The sequence below is a fragment of the Alligator mississippiensis genome, chromosome 12, assembly GCF_030867095.1.
Source record: "Alligator mississippiensis isolate rAllMis1 chromosome 12, rAllMis1, whole genome shotgun sequence".
NCBI lineage: Eukaryota > Metazoa > Chordata > Crocodylia > Alligatoridae > Alligator > Alligator mississippiensis.
The window spans coordinates 29,132,370-29,153,698 of record NC_081835.1 but is presented as its reverse complement, the minus strand read 5'-3'; the positions used below and the strand labels follow the sequence as shown (position 1 = coordinate 29,153,698).

Below are 21,329 nucleotides of genomic sequence, written 5' to 3'. Positions count from 1 at the left end.
TCTCTTCACACTTGGGGCAGGAGGGGGCAAGCGAGTGGTAGCAGCACTGGAAGGGGTACTATGGTGAATTTTGGGGTAGCTGATGCCCAACCCATAACTGCTCCTCTGCTACCCATAGCCGCCACTGCCCACCCTGCCCTGACCCCACCCACCCAAGTGCAGCCCTGACCCAGCCCAGGATATACTATATCCACAAACACCACAATGGGTAGCAACACAGTGGGTGAAACCTGTTTTACCAGCTTCTCCTTTCCTACATATGATAAACCTCTTGTGCTTCAAAACCCTAAAATCTTCTTAACCTGTGACCATATCTCTTCCCATGGTTTTGTGCCTTTCCCTTCTATATCAAGAAGATTTTTATCTGATTATTAGCCACACTCATGCCAAACATCCCTAGATCTCCCCAATTTCCAATCCCCAACACCTTGCTTCTAGCCTTGTTTACTTTCATCCCTGAAGTTCTCTCATAGTCTTCTATACATTTCAGGATTCTCTCTAATGAGACTATATCTCACACAATCATGTTAATGTTGTCCATATACAGTGAGTATTTCAGTCCCCCTCCCCCCCCAAATATTAACTCCACTGATTATTTTGTGCCCCCCTTATCCTTTGTGCAGAGGTCCACGGTGCATATAAAGATCCTGGGTGACAAGGGGCACCTTTGCCTCACCCCTGCTTGGATCTGAAAGGCCTGACTCAAGTGTCCCTTTACCAGGACCTGACTCAGTGCTGTGCCATACAACAATTCCACCCAGCCTACCAACTTTTCCAGGAATCCTATTTTCAACAGCATCTCAATACAAACTCTGTCATATGCTTTCTCGAGATAGAAATTTGCTAGCACCATATTCCATTTTCTATCCCTCACATACACCAGCATGCATCTCAACACCCAGCATACTTGTGCAAGTCTTTTCCTTTCCACTGCAAACATTTGGTCCTCTTGTATGACCTGATCCAGAACACGTTTCATTCATATAGCTATAACTTTTACCAGGATTTTTATGATCTGTATTCACTAATGTGATCATCCTACAGTTCTTGAGGCATTCTCAAATCTCCCTTCTTATATGGTAGCACCACTGCTCCATCTGCAAAACCCTCCCCAATCTATCTTTCTTCTGTTATCTCTCTGAAGACTTCCACCAAATCCTTTCCCATCCATGGCCAGAATTTCAAGTAAAATTTGGCTGGAAGTCCATCCTTTCCTGGCAACTTGTTTCCTTTAAAAGTTCTCAAACATTTTTCTACCTCTTATCCTTGTTTCCCCCCATAACTCTTCCTTCCTTTCATTCTCCACCTTCTTGATGTCCACCAAAAACCACCTCTTCCGCTCGCTATCAATTTTCCATTTTCTGTACAAATCCTCATAGAAGTTTGCCAGTGTTCAGTACCTTCTCCTGGCCTTCCACACAGTCTCCGTTCTCCTTTTTCACTCTTTCCACCTCTCCCTTTGCTTTCCTTACTCTTGTGGCAAAATATGAGTTCCATTCTCCTTCTTCCACCACCCAAGGTGCTTTTGCTAGGAATATCTTTTCAGTGGCTTTTTCTCTCAACCGTTCCTCCACCTTCAACTTTGTAGTCTTCCAGTTTATCCTTCACCTCTTTCCCCCTTTCTGCTTCTACAATCATGTGCCACACATTCTCCTACCTCTTTTAGCTCCCTCAACTTGTCCATCACCCTTTTGTTCCCAACGCTCATGAAAAATGTGCTTGTTCTTCTCTTTAATATATACCACACTCCTACCTGCTTTTATAACACTTCTTTAAAAGGTTTTCCTGTCCACATACTCTTCTGTCAACTCCTTACACACTTTTTCATCATGAAGCAGCCTAACGTTTGATTTCCAGAGGCCTTTCCGTTCCCTGTTCCAGCTCCCCATTCCCATCTCCACCCATAGCACTCAATGGTCGCTAAAACCCACATCTTGCATCTCTTCCTTGTGTACCACCATTCCTTCTAAGACTGGCCCAGCACATCAGGCAAGACCCTGTGATGTGCTGAGTCCAGATTCATGGAAGCAGAAAGACCTCACCTCACCTACATGGAGGGCCTGAACATCCTGTGCCAGAATAATTGTTCAGCAGAAAGAGCCCTGTGGCACACAGGTCTAAGAAGCAGCAGTGGGGGCTAAGCTCAACGTGAGCAAGAGCACCTGCCTGGCCTTGGGCAAGCTCAGGGACCTGGAGTCAGGGAGGGGGGAAGGAAATCTCATTTCCCCATAAGAAGTCAAGGTCCTTGGGGGTGGAGTTCAACCCAGAGCTGAGCAGAAGAATGGCCTGGGAGAAGGTGGCCAAGATGAAGCAGAAGTTGGGTTGGTGGCATGCGCATCACCTCTCTACAGGCGTTCATGAAGGCAGTGTTGCTACCAGTGCTTCTGTACACCACACTGGTCTGCCCCCCTCCAAAGCATGTCACCCACAGAATTCAGAAAGCCATGTGCATCTTCTTCTGGGGATCCAAAAGGGAGAAAGTGGCAAGGAAGACCCTGTACAAGAAGAAATGGACTGGTGGCAGTGGGATGCCAGACATCCTTCTGTTTCTGCGGGCAAGGTACACAAACCAGATCTGCAAGCTGGCAACTGGTGCAGAGACCAAAACAGCCTGTTTTGTCAGGTATTTCGCAGGTCACCTCCTGAGACAGTGAGGGATGTACGAACCAACTAATGGGAGACCGTGGATCATAGAACATCCCTAGTTCTACAGGGTCCTGAATGAATTCTGGAGCAAGTACAGGCTACAGAATGAAAGCCTAGTGACTATATCCAAACACAGGAAGATGCAAAAAACAGTCAGAGCCAGGGACAGACTACTGACCATGGAGTTGCTCCCCTATGACAACTGCCAGGCCATCTAGGAGCAGATCTTCCACAGGGACCACAGAGACTTGAACTGTGTAACAGCTTACCGCACACTCCCAGTGAGGACGTGGAGACAGACTATAGATTAATTTTATCATAATATAGTACCTGTGCCAATTGTTATGTCATCTCATTCACATAATCATCATATGAACAAGACACAAGAATTTCAATGAAGGTAGTGACAGTATGATCCTGAGCAGGGGTGAGGAGGGGAACAACACAGGAGATGTGAAGGTCTAAGTTCCACTTTAAGAAGGTCTTTAGAGTAACATGGAGAAATTTCTGGGATTGTGAGTTCAGCAGAGACAGGGACACAGGAACTGAGTTTAAGATATTACTTGTACCTTTACTTAGTATCTATATAAGCTTAGACATTTTTAAAACAACATTATTAGAATACTATAGTTAAGTGTGTGTATTTTAGGTACTTATATGGCCCTGTCAAATCACAGACAACTAGCTACCTATTTACAAATTGAAATAAAATGAAATGCAGTCTTTAGGACAGTTAAAGAAAATGTTCTTTCAGATTATTTCTGGAACCACTTAACACTATTTTTAGCTGTGGTGATGTTTATGAGGAGAGATAATATCTTTTATTGGACCAACTAGTACATTTGGAAGCTAAGATACAAGCTTTTGAACTTCATCTGCCTTTCATCTGAGCAAGAAACAACTGTAGTCTAAAATAAGCACAAATTAGAACATAAGTTTAACTTAATTATGTTAATGAATTTGACCACTTCAAAGGGAAATGGGCAGTTATTACCTGTGATGTAAAGAAAAATTGAGAGGGAGGAGTAAGAGGTAAGTTATAAATGAACCATAAGCCAATGTCTTCGCTAAATCTATGGTTTTTGGCATCCAGTAAATTATGAATTACTTTTCCCTGGCCCATCTTCTGAAGTTATTGTGTAGGTTTCCTCTGAGGACAAAGATTAACATCAGAGATAGAAGGGAAGTTTAATGAAAAGTATCTACCCATCTTATTCTCAGTCATTTTACTGGGGGAAAAAAGTTCTTAAGAACCGAGTTGAATAGAGAATCATCAAGTTTGCCTCTTACGATTTACCAACAGTTACAATTAGATCATAATGTATTTCAAGGTACGTGGCTATTGGATTTTGTCTCCCATTATATACATAAACTTGTAAACATGGTTCTCTCAATATTCGGATATTGAAATGCACACTTTGTTGATTATTTATCTAAATCATATCACATTGTTTTTGTTTCTTGATGTGATAGTTTGCATAACTAATGTACATGGAAGGAAATTCCTTTTAAATGAAAATATAATTTGAAGTTTACTTTTGGCAAATATTTAACCTTAAAATGTATGCCTCATCATGTTTATCTGCTCAAAATTCAGTAATACATATTAGTGTGTACATATAATTAAGAAATCTTTGACCTACATATGATCTGCATAGGACTATACTTCAGTGTAAAATACAAAACTGAATTAAAGTCAGAAAGATATGCTCAAGGTCTGAACTAATTAAGTGAACCACCAGCACTTGGAAGATGCCATGACATGCTCTGCTCTGTGGACTGCATGTGTTGGACACAAATCCATCTCTGACCACCTCTTCCAGTAACAGTTTATGAATTACATCAGGGATCTAGCACTGATTTTATGAATTCCCTCAGCTCTCTGGCAGAGTTCAAAGTCCATTACAAATACTGAGTACTTACATATTTTTTCAGGGAATCCATTGAAATTATTTTTATTCAGGGCATCCATTAAAACATAGTTGGTGTTGATGAACCAGGAAGAAAAAAAATAAACAAAAACAAACAGGGATGAGTTACTTCAACATGACAGGCTGAGCTAAACTGGCTAACAGCTAAATTGGTTATTGAATAGGACACTTCCAGGTTTACTTACACCTGTAGCATAAAAGGAATTTCTAAATTATAGAAAAGTATTGTTACCAAAACTGAATCACAACAGTGAAAAGGACATTGAAAACAAGAGAAAAGCACTGAGAATTATTTGATGCTCTTTAGATTTGTCTTCACAAAGCTTTCTAAATAAAGTGAGAAGTGTGAATTTTAAAAGAATTAAACCATATTAAGCTTCTGTGTAAACATTCTGAATCAGAATTAAGGTAGTCTTAATTCAGGGCCTTGTTGCACATTACACTTTGAGATGCTCAAATGCTGACCCACCTTAGCGCTAGCTTGAGTTTGGAGCAGTCACATCTTAAGGCTAAAAACCTTCCAACTGTCCCCAGCCTATACCGCTGTGACTTGTCACTAGAGGGCTGGCAAGCAGGGGTCTGACTAGGAGCTACAGCTGTGAGTTACCACTACCAGGTTGGTGAGCCAGGACAGACTTCCATCCCTGCTCTAGGTGGATGGGTGTGACAGATGGGCTGGGAGGGGTGGGAACATGCATCTTAGAGGTGAACAATTAATGGAATGGGAGGGGGTAATGAAAATCGGAGGTGGACAGGAAGTGGGGGTGGGGGAAGGGTGGCAAAAAGAAGGAAGCATTGGCGACACATAGGGGGTGCATGCAGGTGCACGTGCACCCCCTGAAATTGGCAGAGCACACCCTATGACTGACTCCTGCCGGCAGCTCTTGCAGGCGGCTGCCGCTCACTACCTCCCTCCACTGCTGCCAACATCACTGGCAGCATCTCTGGGCAGTCACCAATCACCACTGGCCGCTGCTGCTGGTAGCATCCATGGCTGGCCGCCAACCACCGGGCAGCACTCACCACCATGGACACCGCTGTGGCCACCTGCGGGAGCTCCCCACTCACCGCCACCACACCCCCGCTGCCAACACCACCACTGCCTGCAAGTGGTTGCTATGCCCCGCCAGCCTTTAAGGGCACACATTGTTCATGGAAGGAAGTCACCACTGAAGAATCAAATAAAAAAGGTGTGGGGAAAAAAAGAAGTTAATTTACTTTCTCCTGGTTTCTTTTTAAAGAAGGTCCCATGTTTTAATGAACTGGGATTTGGGATTGGGGTGTGCTAGTCATGCTTCCTGGGGTAGAAGGGGTAAGGATAGGCTTGTGGGGGGGAGCTATTGCCCCAAGGAGGAAGCCCCAGCTTATGGGGACCCGATCCAGGCCCCTACCTTGTTCCCCCACCCCAACTACTCTCCTCGACCTCAAACCTGGACCCATCTGTGCCCAGTGACCTGGCCAGCTGGCATGTGCTCTGCAGGGTGTTTGCATGGAGTTTCACCCCCGCAAGGGTGAGAAGAGCTCCAGGAGCTGCCTAAAATTAATGTATAACAAGGGCCTCAGTTTAAGAGAGTCTGTACAGGGGTTTAACCCAATATTAACTATCCACTTAAAACAGACGCACATAATTAATTCAGACAATCTTTCTCAAGTGTTCCCATGGACAGATGCCCTTAGTCTGTGAAGGGAGAAGAGGCTAACCCAGGGATAGGCAATTATTTGGGCCTACAGGCCACATAGGGCTTTTTGATGAGCTTGTCATGGGCTGGGTCAGCAACCCTCTCCCCGCTCTCCCCCCTACCCCCCCAACTCACCAAAACTTCCTATATGGGATTGGATTGCAGGCAGGCAGACAGCAATGTTCAGAAGTGGGATGGGGGGGAGAGGCAAGGATCACAGGGCAGGGTCACAGGGTGGTGACAGCACATGGTTGGGGCCCAAGGCAGAGTTACAATCCGCTGCCCACATGGCCCTGCAGCAGGTACCAGTTCTGTGGGCAGAAGCGTGCAAGCAGCAGATCATGGCCCTAGCCCCGGCTCTGTGCTGTCCCTGTCTCAACATCCCAGAGTCTCCTCAGCCCCGCCTACCTGTCTCTCCTGGACAATGCTCCCCACCAGCCCACGGCCCCATCCCACCCACCCATCCCCCCATGCAGGTCACTATTCCAGTGGTGGGTGCACAGGCTAGGGTACCTGGGTAGCAGGGCTGGGTCCACCCACAACAGCCAGAAGGAACAGCTGCTACTAGGGCTGCCAGGAAATGGAGTCCAGCCACCACACCACCCCAGCCCTGCAGCGTATCTGGGGGTGGTGGAATCAGCCTGGGCTGCCCCCTTACATCTGGGCCGGGTGGGACCGAGAGACCCACTGCAGGCTGGACAAAATCCCTTGGTGGGCCGAATCCAGCCCACGGGACATATTGTGCCCACCCTGGGCTTATACTTCTCCCAGGCTGATAACTTAAGACTTTTAGAAGAGCCTTTCAAATAATTATTTTGTACATTCACAGAAATCAGTAAGCTTGTGTGCAGCATATCTAATACAATTTTGTCAACCAAGATCTTAATCTGTCAGTGCTATAGTTATCATTTTCTATTATATTGATCCCATGTAGATGCTCTAATTTGTCACTAAGAGGAGCTTGTATTATTTTGCATGCTACTTCTTTTCTGTTCTCTGTTTTAAAACACAAGCAGCTATTATTTTAGACAATGAGGTACTAGACACAATAATTCAGTTGTATATTCAAATTTTAAGCTGTGCATACACAAGACAAAATGAACCTAGTACTCACAGCTTTTCAGCATGAGGGAATTTTGTGCTAGGGTCCCAATTCAGCAAGAATGAATTGCACAGGGCTTTAATTGCCTAATGAATGGCACAGGGCTTTAAGTCAGAACAATTCTAATAAACCAATGTGCAGAAGTACCTTTTAAAGCAAGATATGTATAGTTTCTTGTTAGAATGCTTTATGAGTTTGGAATTAAGTGACATGGATCACCACTTACGCCAAGTGCCTTTGGGACCATGGTAATGGTTTTTAAACAAAGAATGCAGTGCAGCAATCTGTGGACCTGTTTTCTCCCAGAATCAAATATCAGTTTGAAAGCATTCCAAATATTCTGTTTATTCTTTATGATTGAGTGTGATGTTCAGCCCAGAATGCTGCTTTATGAATTTTATGAATGAATTTGGAATTTTAAGTGCAGAATCTGAAGCAGCTTCAGTGCTTGGAGCCTCCCTCCAAATAAATGCACTCAGATTTCTTCATCATGTGCAAAGAAGGCAGCCATAATTAGATGAAAAGGGAACTCCACAAAATGTGGTTTGACAAAGAAAAAGGCCACAGTGACAGACATGCATGCATTGGAGATTAGTAAATTAAGTGTTATATACCAAGGAGTCTGAAATACTCTACATATGGGAAAGCTTATAAACCTAACATCCATCTCATTAGAAAAAAGTTTTAACCTAAAATATGCTTGTTGCTATTACCTGGTGTTCCAGAAAGTGAATTCACATTACACTATGGGTTTCAAAACATCACATTTAGGATTAATTAAGCATATACTGAGTTTTAGATTAGGAAGTCAGTGTGCATCAGCAAAAGCTCCACCTGTTGCATAAATTAAAAAATTTTAAGAATGAACAAATGACAGGCCTACATTTTAGCTTAAGGAATATTTACAGCTGCTTGATTTTCACATGACTTCCTAAGAGATGTTTTACGTGTGCAACCCCTATCAATTAGTCCTTACTGGACTAGAACTGACAAAACAATGAAACAAATACCTGAATAAGTACTAGTGGTGTTCAAAAATGCCACACTAAAAGGATATTTTCCTTTTCTGTAAAACATGTTTCTGTAATGAAACTATAGACTATTATTAAACCATCTAAGTAGTACAACAACCAATTTCTGTGAACCTTCCTAATTTCTGGCCTGGCAGAGCAAAATATCAAGGTCTAAAAAGGAAAAAGCTAACATTTATGACCAGTGAGCTGCCCAAGTAGACTATCATCTGGATTTATTTATTTATTTTTTTTTTGAGATCACTGCTACGGTTTTTGTGAAAATCTTTGCTGACAAGGCAAGATAGAATATATAACAAGAAAACACCATCACTGGAATTCTACTTTAAATGTATGACTATAGATCATTTATAGCTCTACCAACATGAGACATTTGCTCAGCTCAGCAGCAACAACAGCAGTGGATAAAACAGAATGCCTTGAAAAAAAATGTAATCACATGAGAAGAGGAAAGTAGGAAAATTTGCTCCTAACCTTTGATAACTAGAGGGAGAGAGAATAGACCTTCTTTGAGAATTGGGCAGGCAGGGAGATACTAAACCAACACCAGGGGTATACTGGCATTTCTCTTTTTCATGAGGAAGCAATGGAGGAGGAGTTGGAAGATGATGATAAAATGGTAGAAATCACATAAGAAAAGATCTATTTTCTCCCCCTACCTAGTGGTTCAAAGATCTAAAGCACTAGAACAGAGGTGCTAAACATCTGGCTTGCAGAGCTATATTGTCTGGCCTGCAGGGTTCCCTGTGGGTCCAAAAATTTGGTGGCAAGGAGAGGTGGCAGCAACTTCCACTCCCCTGCTGCCAAATTTTTGGGCCCATAGGGAGCCCTGACAGCCAGATAATGTGGCCCTCTATGCTGTAGGAGGTACAGAATCTGATCCCAGCATGCGGGACCAGGTGGAGGCAGTGCAAGGCCAGGCAGAGGAGGTTCAGGGTCCAATCCTGGAGACTGGTGAGCAATCTGGCCCATGGACCAGTCCCACACATTCATCTGGCCTGCAGGGCCAAAGGATAGAGCACCACTGCACTAGAGGAATCTGTGGGAAGAGAGGAATGTCTATACCACTGCCCAAAAGTGAATGAAGTATACAAACCTGTTGGGTTCCCCTAGCTGTATTTGGGCATCTGGAACCTAGAAATATATTAAAATAAGGATGCAAGAAAATACAGCCTGTCTCTACAGGTTTATTTTATGGAGGTCCCTGGTTTTTTGAGCTTGCTTAAAAGAAATGGCATCAGCCATGTCTCTCAACATGTGGTCCAGACCATCTCTAAAAGGGGAGATCTCCCTGAATTGATACCGTAGGATGCCAGACCACCTTAATAATCTTAAGTCACCCACCCACAGTTTTAGCCACTGAAAGAAGTGAAGCATATCATCATCATCCACATGAAGAGTTTCATTGACTATCAGGGAGGAGGAAATGCACAAATTTGTTCTTTAAGAGAATATGATCTAGCTCCTTTCTTGGTAGGTGGTTTTGAGCTTCCATGTTTTTTTCAAAATGCTTGAGTACAAGGAAGCAAAGACTGAAATACAAAGGGGTGCCCCGAGTGCCAAATCATCCTATTTTCTTCAGGTAATGTTCACTTTTCACCCTCTGGAGTCCGAGGCAGAACCTTGGGCCTCCGTCAGGATGGATGATTTTTCCCTCCCCACCAAGACTGAGCAACTCTGAGACCAGTCTTTGGCATGGGCTATCACTTTTCTTTTGCATTCGAGAGAGGCTGTGGAGTGTGTCGTGGAATTGTAGCATGAAGAATGTAGGACCTTGAAGCCCTCCAAATTCCTGTAGCTACTATGGTCAAAGTAGTGCCTAAGTAGCCATTGTGCACACACTGGTGCTTTAAATCGTGCAAGCACATCAGATTTTGTGCATAAGAGACATACTTGTGAATATGACTGTAAGCAAATTTTGAAATCCTGATCCTATGTTATAATGAGTAACTTACTCATTTTACTCCTAACATAGCAGGGATGTTTCCTACTTATATGGTTTCTTATAAACACTGGCATTGCTAGAATAAAGAACAGAGAATAGTGCTGTAGCCTGGGTTTTACCTATGGATATCACAGCTGAAGTTAACTAAGTCTGCAGTAGAGGTGTTTTTAAGGGCTCTTGTAGTTTATTTCACTTGGGTTCATTTTTATTAGCTAACGTTTTTCACCCGTGACAGCCACAGAGAAAATACACACTGGAGTTGTGAATTCCACATCCTCCTTTCTAAATAAAAAAAATTCTATTGATTCCCTTGTTCATATAAAAATCTTATTGAACTTTTTATCACTCTCCTATTCTGAGTTCTTCATTGGTTGAGGCCCATTAGTTTTCTGCTTCCTTTAGCAGAATTCATATCAATTTAGCCACAAGCCAAGCACCCAGTAAAACAGTCTGTATCATTCTTTGGTAATCAAGCCTCTTGTATTGTCCTGTCTTGGCACAGGAACAACAGCAGGATCTTTGCCCTTGAAGTGATAATTAAGTTGCTCATTACTGAACCAAACATTTATTAAATGCCCTTGGTAAAAATCTCAGGCTGGAAATGGCTTTGGTGAGACAAACCGTGAATAAAAGGTGCATTAACTATCTGATGGAAAAGCGAAAGCCAATGGCTATTAGTCTCAGTATGATAGATAGAAATGGAAAAAATTTTGCATTTCAAAACCACAGAAATTCATATGTTTCCATTTATAACTTTAAATAATCTCTCATCTTTAATGCTATGCTTTAATTTATCTAAGCTATTGTGTAACTGGAATCACTTACAGCAAAAGAAGTCAAACAATTATTTAGTGTAGTTTGAGACTGTAATATTCGAAGTGTATTAACAATTAAAGATAAACCACAAAAAAACCCCCAAAAAACCTGTTTACATTAAAGGCTCTGACTGAAGCTCAAACAAAAGACAGTTCAGAAAATAAGGTTGCACCAACTGTACCCTATGTTTCAGGGGATCTCGCCATTGTAGAATACATAAAACTGCCTCCGTCAGCTTATCCATACAATACAAGCACAATGCAGTTCATTTTGTGAGGGGAGAAAGAAAGGGAGAAACAAAAAGACAAAAATCTAATAAACTAACTATTGTATTATGTTTTAGCCTATGCCACCTGCTACACTAAAACAGCATACTGATCCTGGAGTATTTGACACAGGAGACTAATATATCACTTGTTTTGGAGTCATTAAGACTTATGATGTAATTTGTCCTTGAAGACTTCTATAAACATTTGTAAAGATATTTCAGCATGCATTTTATTGACACAATAAACTAAAATGACTCAAGTGGAGTTTAGTTTTTACAGAAAGTACTGATACCCCTTTCAGCAAAGATTCTAGAGAGCCATATTAAACACATACTTGACTACCTAAGTGTTTTCATTTCGCTGTAGATTATGACTGTTCATTACAAGTCCTACTGGATCATTATGTAAGTTAGTACATATATCAGGATCTTTTATAAGCAGCTTGATTCCAGAATTTGTAATATTTGTGTTGACAGGCTGTATTGCCTCCTAGACTTCTAACCAATTAGATAAATACTGTAGGGATTTAGAATCTTTTTGGAAATAAAAAGGGCTAAGGGACTTAAGTCTGATCCTGAAAACACTAAGTAAGCAAACAGTCCCAGGAGAATAGTAAGACAAAGCTGATAACATTTTAGTTTTACATGTCTGCTATCTGTGAGGCCCTTTTTTGGGGGAGGGGAGTAGGGGGAGGGGGAGAGTCCATTGCAAAATATGGCTCCAACATCTAACACATAAGACTGTTCAAAAAGACCACAGTGAAACAATTATGCTTCAAGTGAAGCACGTGCTATAAAGTATTGGCAGGATTGAGGCTTTAAATCACAAATTAACAAGTGAGCAAAGGAGAGCACAGTGTCACTGAAAAAAAACACTGCAATCTAAATTGTGCAGGTGAGCAAAAAATTACTTACTTAAAAAAAATATTTAAAGCCAAAGAACTCTAAAAGATCCTCCACTGTGTAGGAAAGCTGGACATCCATGTTGTTTCTTTTCTCGTCAGCTCCTGTAACACTCCTATCCCCTGCTGACTCCAAGGGAGTCAAGCCAGTTCGCATCCACCTGTATGGTACAGTGACATGCTGCTACAAGACTGCTAAGCTAGTGCCTGAATGGCCATTGTGAATACATTTTTTGCTCAAACCCAAATTCATCCATTGGTATGGCAAATTAATGATCTTCAAAACTTCATATAATTTTTTTCACATACAGGACTGCAAAAGGCCATTTCAAAGTCACAATAGAAATTTCTGATTCCTTCATTTCATCACCTACATGATATCTAAATGAACTGGTCTCCAATTGGATATAGTAACTTCCTCTTGGACTGAGACCTTATAGTTTACACTTACTTTGATCATAGAGTGCACTTCATAGGATGAGTTGAATTGTCCCAGGGGAAAAATGGTTACAGGAAGTCTGCTGTAAGAAAAATTCCATGGAGCCTAAATCTCCCCTAACTACATGTACTCTGAATTATGAAGGCAGATTCAGCTTTGCTTCCTCTAAAACTCCAAAATTTCTGACAATCCACACTATGTTATGCACATCCTCCTGTCAATTTTGTTACCGGTCCCAGTCACATCTTGGCATCCAAGAATCAAGTGGCATTAAGGCACCAAGTTTCAAATTTCCACATTCTACACAGAATTTTCTTGCATGACTGGCTACTAAATTAAAGTAAAAAGGCATAAAGCAAAAGACCAATGGGTGGAACGTTAGGGAATGGAAGTAAGTTCTCAAGAATATCAAATTTTTCTTTCCTTTCAGACTCCTCTTGGGCTGAGACCTTATAGACCTTTCGTTTCCAGTCAGTCAGTGCAAAATGGTAATGCATTGTCCTGGCAAAGATGCGATTACTATCAATTATGGTAATTTATCATCTCCTCCAGTCTACTGACAATGAAATCAATTGCTTTGTATTTCAATGCAGTGCTCCAGTGCTTGTTACTAGGTACAATATTAGAAAAGCAAAAGCCTCCCTGCGTGCACACGTGGGGCCACACTGATAACTTCAGGTACAAGAATAAATTTCATCCCATTCACTTCAACAGGACAGTTAACCTGCATGAACTTTAACATGTATTCAAATGCTGTGCAGAGTCAAGGTATAAGTCAGTTAATGATTCCTATCAGACTGCTTGTGTTCCTATCAGACTGCTTAAAATTCCTGCACAACCATTCGCTGAGGTTGCTGTGCCAAAGCATTCTGCCTGGACATATATTTTTTGGTCTTCATATATAGGGCAGTAATGCCAATTTCTACACAGAGCAGCAAATTTTGGGTACTGCCAGACTGAATACAGAAATAAAATAATTAATATAGGACCAGATTTTAGGTGGCCGTACTACCTAATTAATGCAGGACAGATTAGTGGCAGTATTTGTAAGGTTGTAACAAGCCAAAAATCCCCTGTCTGTATTAAATTCAGATTAGGAATATTACCTACCTGGGGGCAGATCTCAGGAATGGATCCTACTGGGGGGAAGGGGGAGAGGGGAAATCACTGAAGCAAAGTTAAATTTACACCAGCTATTGTTTTGACCCACACATTCAACATTGTGATAACAAGTACTAATCTTGCTATTTTTAATCCTCCAATAATAGTTACACATTTGAAAGGAGTGTTGTCAGATGGATTTCCTGGCTAATGAGGTGATGTGTAGTCAGCCTGTACTCAGATAGGCTGGCACCTGATCATTCCAATCAACAAAGAAAGGTAGAGAGAACTGAGATTAAAATTAAGGAGTGGCACATGTATCATTAGAAAAAGTGGTAGTTTATCTGAGCACATAATGGAAGCAGAGCTCAATCTGATATACAAACTTCATTTTAAAAGAACAAAAATACTGCCAGATTTAGATGTGTTGAGAGGATTTGGGTGGAGGGCCAATTTGTAAATCAAAATTTGCTGCAGATTTTGGATTTAAGTGAATGCAAGGCAGATATTTCTTCACTAACTAAATATCTGTTCACTATTTTCCCCTTAAATAAGTTACATGCATGCTTAGTCATACAAATTACTTCCTAAAAAGAAATCATTTGAATAAGTCTAAGGTCCATTTTAATGGGGTATCGGGTGTAGTCATCCCCACTTAGAGAATACCACACAGTTAATATATACTGTTGAAGAAACAAAACAGAGAAGCTTCTCAAAAACTAAATATATCCAAAAATATTTGTTATGTAATTTTTAGTATGATGCAAAATGGTGAGTCATAAATTCCACATTTAGAGACAAGCACTGACATGGATGAAAACTAAAGAAAGTTAAACAATATAAATGCAAGTGTTCTGCATGTGTGCTGTAGTAGACCTACCCAACATTTAGTGCAGTCCAACTAAAATTGGCTCCCATCCCCCCTGGCAAAAATTCACATAGTTTTTGCCTCTTTTAGTAAGAAGCATTCTTGAAGAAGATTATTCCCCTGATAAAGTTGTTAACTGTTATAAATTAATTACAGAAGTACCCTAAGTAATGTATTTGATTTAATCAACCAGAAGTTAATGATGTCAAATTGATGGCAGGAATTAGTCAAGTCTAGCTGACAGTTATTTACAGATGATATATTCAGAAGAAGATAAGATTGCACAAATCAATACTTGATTTCAGCAAATGAGGGCATTCATTATTGAGTTGTCAAAGTCCTCTACTTCCTTGTTTAAACCCAGAGGATAGTTAATAACACACCAAAGCAAAACAAGTACAAAAGGTTAAAACTTATAGCAAATCATTTTTACTAAGGGAAATCATAGAAACCTAGAAAATCTAAATTTCAAATGCATACATGAGAGATTCCCTCGCTCTTTCATTTCCTCCAACCAATATAAAAAGGAAAGTAAAATCTTCAACAACGTAAATAAAAGAAATAGGTAAAAACTATATTAAAACGTATATTAAAATAGCATTACAATATCAGTCACAAGGAACATTCCACTCTAATATTTATGCTGAAGTATGGACCTTGGTGGATGTCTCTACCTGGGTACAGATCTCAGGAACGGATCCTACCCACCAAAGATAGAAATAATACCTACCAACTTAAATAAAATCCCCAATTGCTTATATCCTTAAAAAGGAAAAATAGAGACCAAAGGTCTCAAGTCTATCTGTACCTTAATTTAAAGGACCCCAAATTGTCCCTCCATTTGCAAATCAGCTCTTGGCTAATCAGTTTTCAGTCTGATCTTGACACTTATCACAACTACAATTGTTGGATAGGCCAGGTGACCCTATACTCTCTTGTTAAGGCTTTGTCAAAACCACCTTGGCTCAATAAGTCCTCAGCTTCCAGCAGGCCTCCCTACACCTTAACTTGCCCTTTCTCCTTAGTGTAACAAGCTTGTGACTCATTAGCAGGGATCCGGGTTTTCCATTTCCCACAGGAAAACAGAGAAAAACACGGAGCAAAATGCGGATTTCTCATTTTAGCAGAGAAACTCATGGATTTTGCACTTTTGCAAAGATCGCTCTGGAGGCTGGCAGAGTTCTAACCTGCAAAGAGGCTGTGAGGGAGTGGGAGGAGGGTTCAGGCAGCGGGTACCACGTGCATGCATATGCACGTGGCCCCAGGTAGCCTGGAGAGCAGCTCCCACAGGTAAGTGGTAGTAGGGGGAGAATTGAGGCCCTCATAGGGAGGGAGTTGGGTAGGGCTGGGGCCAGCCTGGCAGTGCATGGGGCTTGGGACCCAGGGCCGCAATGCATGGCTGCAGGGCTCCAGTGGGGAGTGGGATGGGGTCGTAGGCAGCTTGTCTGGGGGCCGGGGAGAAGAACCATGCCCCCCAGATCTGTGCATGGGGCAGGGGTGGGGGCAGGCTGCCTGCTGTGGGCTCGGGCTCCCAACCCTGCTGCCCACTATAACCTGGCAGGTGTGACCCAGTGCAACTGGGAACAGCAGAGCCACTCAGAAAAGCTGCTTGCTGCTGTGAGCTCCACATTGCCCTGCTGATGCGTCCTCTGTACGCAGCAGCAGCGGGGGTGGTGGCACGGGGTTGTGCCCCTTACTGGTGTCACTCATGTAAGGGACATACACTCACCAGGGCAGCATAGAGCTCACAGTAGCAAGCAGCTTTTCTGCATGGCTCTACTGTTCCCTGCCATGCCAAGTCACACTTGCCAGGCTGTGGAGGCACATCCTGCTGCCCCCCCCACAGAGAGCCCAAGCCCGCAGTGGGCAGCCCATGCCATCCCCACCCTGCGCATAGATCTGGGAGGCACAGGTTCCCTCTCCCCTCCACACCCCAGAGAGTGCAGCAGAAGCCAGAAGCCAGCCCCAGCCCCACCTGAGCCTGCAGCAGGCAGGCAGCTGGGGGTGGGAAAAGGCAGGCTCTGCTCATTAGGTGACCTCCTACATGAAGACGAGGAGACTTGAAGGACGATTAAATAGTAAGGCAACCGGTACACATACTGAAGTAGTGATATAAAATACAGCTGCATGGGTATCTATATGGTAACTGGGGGCTGGTTTTCTTATGCAATCATTAAAATCTGATTGGTTTCTGTAATTATTCAATGTATAACAATGTATGTATTCAATGTATAATAAAAGGTATAAAAGATACAACTGTTCTATCGCACTTAGACATGCAACCCCCTACACTTCCCTTCTGACAGCCAGTCTAAATCAGCCAAATGACGATGATTAAAAGGCCCTTTAACCTTTAAGCTCCATAAGTACATGTGCAATAAACCACGGACAAAGATGAACTGCATGGGGTTGGGGCCTGGCCAACCCAGTTACTTGTAACAGCAATCAAGTAAAAGTTAGGCAGGACTGGTCCTGACAGCCTCTACATTAAAATACCTTTGCCCCATTTGGCCATCCCTTTTCCCCTCCGAAAAGGTTAATTATTTGAAGATAATGAGATCTAGGATACATTTTCATATGCAGTCTGGAGTTACGATAGTAAAGTTACATTAATTTAAATTCTACTGATGCGTATAAGCTGTTCAGTGCAGCCTGAATTAAAAGGTGAGTAGCATTTTTAAAGTACCTACGGTCTTTAATTTTTGTTATGTGACGAGACAAGAGTTTGCATATATATTGTTTTACTTAGTCTGGAAACATTTTGCCCTCTTTGCCCTTTACAGTGAAATGCATATACAGTAATTGGGATATTTTTCAGATGACCTCAACATTTGTGCTCATTTCTTTTTATTATGCCTTTGGGCTGGCAATAGCTCAATGAGTAAGGGAAATACTGCTGAAAGACAATCAGATTTCATAACTTCACTCTAAAACCTGTGTTCATCAAAACAAATTGTAAGCAAACAGAGCATCTCCCTTTGTTACCTCCCCATAAGCATCACCCACAATCTTTAAGATGTTTTTCCATCCTAAGTGGCATAAGTTGTCTAAAGAGAGATGGACAGAATGCTCAGAAGTATTCAAGCTGACTCATTATGTTAATTAGATCTTCATATGAATTAGTTTTTGTGTTATGTGAGACTTAAAAAAAAAAATAGCTTATGAAGATTCCTTTCAGGACATCAAATAAATTACATTTCTGATTACTTTCGATTAGATTTGCACATCCAGCACCACTGGTACACATTATTTCTATTATAAGGAATGAACAAATTACTGACGGTATAAAACTAAGACTGAAATAAGTTAAATGATTTATTCCAAAGGTCTGATGAAATAACCTTGAAACCTGCTAGGAAAAGTTTTCTAAAGACCACAAGTTAGGAAGAAAAAGTGATGACAAACAAAGCCCATTTAGAATTAAAACTACATAAGATATTGTGAAGTACCAGGTGTGTGGTATAATTTTAAAGCCATTTAGGGACACTAGGAAAACAAAAAATTCAGGAATGGGAGAGCCTTTTCGTAGCATACAGCCTTACACACAGAATTGGAGTGCAACGAATAAAGCAGCTTGAAGTTTAGAAAGGATCAAAAAAACACAAACCAAAACAAAAAATCCCCAAAAACCCCACACATTTAATTCAAGAGGAAAAGGAGAAAATGAGATGCTTTAAGTGTTAAAATAATTTTACATCTTATTTCTAAGCTCCCACTGTTCTAACACTGCTATTTATAATCCAGTTAACCTGCTTAAAAAGAAACTAATTTCTTGTGATCTTGACTTCAAACATATGCAAGGGGGGGGGGGGGGGGAAGCAAACTCAGATAATTTAAATGCGACACAAAGCCATTAAAAAAAACCCCAAACCACCATTCAACTGTCTATTAGACCCTCTTTACACATTACAGGTATTGTGCTATTACCTTAAGACCAGCTACATGTGCAAAATAGCTATCATACAATAAAAAACTCCAACCAGCTATAAAGTTAGACCTCAAAAAATGTGTACTAACTGTAAAGCTGGCTGCTATCAAGCTATAATTTGCATGTGTAGCAGGCTGTCCCTTTTGACTGGGAGCTCCATCAGTAGCAGGGGTACACCCTATCCAGAGCGAAACTCCCAAGCCCTAGGGACCATGGCTGCCATGATCGCTAAGTCTGAGAAGTGCCTGAGACCCTCAGTTCATGCAAGGATCTTGGCCCTGTCTACACCTCACACATGCCAGGGCTAAGAACCCCATCAGTTGTGGGGCCTCTCAGCACTGACTGCACATGGCTCTGATGGCTGGAAGGCCATTCATTTTTACCTCTCTTGCAGGTACTCAGCTCCTCACTCCCCCAGATGATCATGCCTACAGTGTCTGATCAGCCATAAGAGCACAGGCTGCCCTGATGCTTACCCTAAGCTCATGCTTGCAAGGTCACCATCAGAAATTATCCATAATGGTGGGGTTCTGATTTTCTTATCTCACAGCTGATGAAACATAAAATAAGAATAAGATTCATGAAAATCTACAGAGAGCTGCAGAATTATTAGAAGGAAAACCAGAAGGTTGTGTTTACTCTCTAGGCAGACTCCCATGGCAAACCTAAATTTCCAAAGTATGTCAAGCAGTTACAGTGTAGCAGGATAGAAACTACTTTGTGCTATTTGTGTATTGGTAAATGTACTAAACAAAAAGCTGCTCAGTTGAAAATGTGCAAGGTTTATTTGGACATTCAGTAGATATGTAATAATGTTGTTAGAGTATTTTTAAAACTGCAGTTCCTTTTGAAATACAGATTCTTAAAAAGTTCCTTTGCAAAAGGAGCTCTTGTTTCATGTGTGTGTTTTCTCCATTCCTCAAAAACATTGCCTCATCCCCTTACCAGAAAAGCACCCAACAACTATGCTTCCCTATTGATGTCATAGCTGCCTCCACAGAAAAGTATCATTTCTTGTCAACGTGCTGTCCAATCTTTTTGTTGTTGCTGTCGTCGTCATCATTCTTACAGTCGCCTTTTCCACCTTTGCCAAAGTGCCATAATAATTTCCTAGATTTTGTACAAATAGGGCCCAATAAATCTTGGATTTCTTAAACACCACCCTTAAAACTATTTTTAGGGGGAATTATAATACTAGGCATATTGAAATAATAGTCTGGATGCATTCATTACATGACATAGGCACTAGAAGCAACTAAAACACTCCGATAAGACTTCCTACAACCATTCCAACCATCGTGCTAAGATAATGGTAACTTCCTCAGAGTATTAGCATCGTTGGTTTTAGCAAAAAGCCATATGCAGTGACTATGTGAATGAATACAACCAATGTGGAACAATGAAGGAACAAGCTCTTCTCCATATCAGATTTGCTGGCTTTAAATTATTGGGGGGGAAAATGCTTCCAGCATTCTATTTCACACAAGGATGGTTACAGGTCAATGGATCCCTCCATATAAAAAGGCACCAATAGCTATACATAATGAACACATGCTTGCTGTATTGCCCAATAGGTTGCTCTGACATCTGCTGTAAAGGAAAAACGGGCTAGACCCGAGTCCACTTTTGCTCATCATCAGAAGCAAACCCCACTCTCAACAGACTCCAATCCTGTCTCAAAAATAAATGCAAAGCCTGTCAAAACATCTCCAGCTTTATAGCAGCAAACACCCCTCACAATAAAACCATCACAATCCATGGATACTACCCATGTACAACACAGAACATGGTGCATCTCATCCAGTGTACCATATGCCCTCTCATGAAAACTATGTGGGTGAAAACTAGACAGGAACTAAACATTAGAACAGGGGCAGGCAAAATACAGCCCACCAGGCCGGATCCAGCCCACCAGGCCATTCTATCTAGCCCATAGGACCTCTAAAAAGTAGTCAATTAATATTTATTTGCTCCTGCCTGTCTGTCAAAGCTGACAGGAGCCAGGGAGAGTAGGAGCCAGGGGCAGTCCTCAGCAGACCAGCCCCACCCCATCCTCAGCCAGTTCACTCTCTTCCTGCCCCCACCCTGCTCCAGCACCACATAGTGCCTGGCTACATCGCTGGATGGGGAAGCATAGGGTCATGCCAGTATGTGTGTATGTAGGCAGGGGCAGACAGAGAGACAGACAGACAGTGTGTGTTCATAGGGTGAGCCCCACATGCACACCCCACCATACACACACCTCCACATCCCCCTCGCACTGCCATGCATGCAAACCCCCACACTCGCACCCCCCTCACACACTCCGGCCACCCTCCCCCCACACAGACTCTCCACAAACCCCATACCCACCCACACCCCACATACCCACACACCCACAGCCCCCCCAACAATACACATGAGTAAGACTTCATTTTAAGCTATTGTGCAATCACCTCTGTGTACACTACACAAATGCATGTAAATGCATGAAAAGCGCAGGCTCAGGGGTGATCTGATGGCCACCTACAAGTTTATCAGGGGTGACCACCAGTATCTGGGGGAACGTTTGTTCACCAGAGCGCCCCAAGGGATGACGAGATCGAATGGTCACAAACTACTTCAAGATCGTTTCAGGCTGGACATAAGGAAGAATTTCTTCACTGTTCGAGCCCCCAAGGTCTGGAACAGCCT

General features: G+C 42.1%; 1 protein-coding gene across 5 annotated transcripts in view; it reads right to left on the bottom strand.

Annotated features, from left to right (window-relative positions):
* The window catches only part of IQSEC1 (IQ motif and Sec7 domain ArfGEF 1), a 707,630-nt gene that overhangs the window by 490,629 nt on the left and 195,672 nt on the right, over positions 1 to 21,329 (bottom strand). The gene's annotated exons all lie outside the window — the stretch shown is intronic.